The sequence below is a fragment of the Lipotes vexillifer genome, unplaced genomic scaffold (genome assembly GCF_000442215.2).
Source record: "Lipotes vexillifer unplaced genomic scaffold, Lipotes_vexillifer_v1.1 scaffold1701, whole genome shotgun sequence".
Taxonomy (NCBI): domain Eukaryota; kingdom Metazoa; phylum Chordata; class Mammalia; order Artiodactyla; family Lipotidae; genus Lipotes; species Lipotes vexillifer.
The window spans coordinates 1,023,764-1,027,103 of record NW_006794217.1 but is presented as its reverse complement, the minus strand read 5'-3'; positions in this window follow the sequence as shown (position 1 = coordinate 1,027,103).

The window sequence follows — 3,340 nt, the reverse complement described above, 5'->3', positions numbered from 1 at the left end:
CCGCGGAGTAACCACCCCTGCTGTCCAGCATGGCCACGTGGCAACTCAGACGCCCTCTCAAGGATTTGAAGACCCTCCCTCAGTCAGAAGGAGTGCCTTTATCTGGTTTTGGTCCTTGAAGCTGGAAGAAACATGCACGTCTCGGGCCGACTTTGGTTTGGGGGCTGACGTCACCTGTGGAGGGAGGACGTGGAATGTGTCCTGGGGTGTTGTGAGCGGTCCTCCCTGGGTCCACACAGTTGCACATGTTTGAGAATTGACGGAACGAGTCATGGCCCTCAGTGTGCAGACGAATTGTTGGGGGAAATTTTTTTTTTATTAAAAATAAATGCGTATCCCAAAACACTGTCCTTCTTAACAGTGCTGCCAAACTTCAGGCACACAGTGTATGTTCACTGTAGTGAACCATAGCAGGGAAGAAAACCTGTTTGGTGAACACTCGGCCTGAGGTTCACACGGTGGGACGGCTCCCAGGAGCCGGCTTTGCTGGCACCTCATCCTGCCCCTCTTCCCGTGACCTCTCTGAGCCTTCCGTTCCACAGACACTGCTCGAGTCTCACTGTGTGCTGGTACCCTAGCCTCTGGAGCCACGTCCTTGAAGCCTGGGGGCAGATGTGCGTCACCCCACGGGCACAGGGTCAGCTGGGGAGGGCCCGCGTGGGGCAGACCAGGCAGCGCCCCGCTGCCCAGGGAAGGCTCTGTAGCAAGGGGATCCTGACGCGGGAGGAGGGTGTTTCTAGCAAAGGCCAGGAGGCAGGAGAAGCACGGATTGTAGGGTGTTGGGGGCCAGCTGAACGTGAAGCCCGAGGGCTGGGGACAGGTGGCCAGGGCCTTCTGTGTTTGCTGAGCCCTTGGGACTTGATCCTGAGCTGCGAGGAGCTACTGAAGGCTTTCAAGTCAGGCTGGGTTTGCCCTTTGGAGATATCCCAAGGGTTGGTGGAAGCGCGAGGCGAGGCTTGGCTTCAGGAAGGCGTGTCTGCCACAGAAGACGGCCTGTAGGTGCCCAGGCCTGGGACCCACCTGGGCTCCCTCATCCCTCCAGATGTGGTGACCTGAGTCACTGGTCGTACTAGAGACCAGACCAGTAAATCTTTGTGCCGTATGACTCTTAGTCTCGTGAGGAAATAGGGGCAGCAGGAGAGTTGAGGTGAGAGCCGGGGTCTGGAAGCAGAGACCAGCTGGGATCCTGAAACGGAGTGGGCAGCCAGGATACCCTTCCGGGGGACACCGGGGGTGGATCCGAGTGTTTATGAGATCAGAAGGGGATGTTTTAATTTGGTTTTCTTGGAACCAAAAGCCTCTGGAATCCTGAGTCTGATTTTAGAAACTCCTGCTGAGGACAGGTGATGGGAGAGGCTGCACTGCTAGTCCCAACTTGAAAAGAACTTAGTTTGTTGAAGGCGGGACGGAGGAAAGCTGTCTTCAAGGGCTCATTCCTTCAGCAGCCTCCCAAGGGGAGACCATCAGCCTGCAGAGCTCACGTCCCCTCTGGGGACAGTCGGGTAAACCCACAGGTGCACACCAGGCTCACGGGGTGACCAGGCGACCTCAGCATCAGAAGGGCCAGGGAGTCACACGTGGGGATCCGCCAGACTTCCCAGAGCGGGTGCTGATGCCCGAGCAGGCTCGGCACCTTGCAGCCTCCTGTGCGGGGAGCCTGAGGGGCCCAGGGCCCGACCCCCGACCGAGGGGAACAGGCAGACCCACCCCGGGAGACACAGGGCTCCTTGGTGGCCAAATCCGGCTCAGGGACTGCGGTGTGACATCTCCACAGCCTTGCACCTCCCTCCCTGCTTGCTGTCAGTCCAGTCTTTCTCCTGAGAAGATCCCACCTGGCGTCTGCACTGGGAGGGCCTGGACGGACACTAGTTTTAAAAGCCAGAAAGCAGCTGACCAACTGGAGAAGGGAAGGCCCTGTCCATCCACGTGTGAGGACCCCAAAGGTGACACAGTTCATAGCAGGTGTGGGGACACAGGCACTGTGGGGTAAAGGAGATGTGCGGGACGCCAGCAGGTCCGGGGGGCGGGCAGCCCCTGGAGGACCGGCGCCTGGGCCGGGGGCAAGGGCAGGGCACCGTCCGATGGCACTGGAGCACAAGCGGGCAGGATCCCCCTCGCTCAGAATCAGCCTGTAATTATGCACACCCCTCATCTAACAATCAGATGTGTTTGTCCGTGGAAACACGCTTCTCTCGCTTGACCAGCGGGGAACCTGAACCGTGGGTCGGGCTCCAACTTGGGGCTAAGTTCAGATTTGCAGCTCTAGTTTTCTGATTTGGCCCCTAAGTGCACAACGGCAGGACTGGCCCACGCTGCCTATTGGTGAGGTCTGGGGTCAGCCCTTCGTGCAGTCATGGTAACGCGTTTAATCCTCACGACGACCCCGTGAGGCCGCTGCTCTCATCTACGTGTCAGATGAGGAAACTGAGGCGTGGCTGCCACCGAGCAGCAGGTCTGGGATTTCACGTGGGCAGAGAGCCTGGAGTCCACGCTGGTCACCCGTCACCTGGGCCCTCGCTGACACTCATTTTTGGACCCCTTTCTCTCTAAGGAGTGGGCCAACCGCCTTGTCCACACTGAAGGCAGGGTTGCCTCGGTGCTTCTGCCCGGCTCTGATTCAGCCTCCGTGCGGGGGCCTCCTGCGAGCCAGGCCCTGGCAGTGCACACACCATCTGAGTCCTTATGACTTCCCTTAAGAGGCAGGTAGGTAGTGGAGAAAGTTGACGCTCAGCAGGATAGGGCGGGTCGCTCAGACCCCCAGGTGATCAGTGGTGGCCCCAGGATGTAAACACACCTGAGCCCCTGTCATTTGCACAGTCCCACGGTTGCCCACATGGAACATGGTGGGGCAACTGACGTATAATTGAAACCAGGGTCCCCAGTGCCTTCCCGAGTGGCACTTATTCACAGCTGCCCGAGGCTGTCTGGTAGCTATTAAAGAATGCAGGCTGAGACCAAAGGCTTCCGTCATTGAAGCCAGTGCCACACTGCTCTGCTCTGCCTTATAAATCAAGACATGCGACTCATATGAAAAGGCATTTGGCCCTTTGCTTTCCGCGTTGCTCTGCTCCCAGCTGCTATAATTCAGGAGGAGAGATACATTCTCCAATAAAGAGGTCTATAAAGCCACAGTTTCCACAGGCAGAGCTGTCGGCTTTGTGGAAATTGTTATTCCTTTAGATGGAAAGGCTGCATATGGTGCTTACCCAGCGATCAAACTGTAATTACAACTTCCAGCAATTTATGGCCAAATGTAAATAAGGAACGTGGGGCTGATTTGCCAGCCCCTGCGGCATGGACTGGTGGATGAGTTTCCCTTTTTCAAGGCCAGGACCAATGC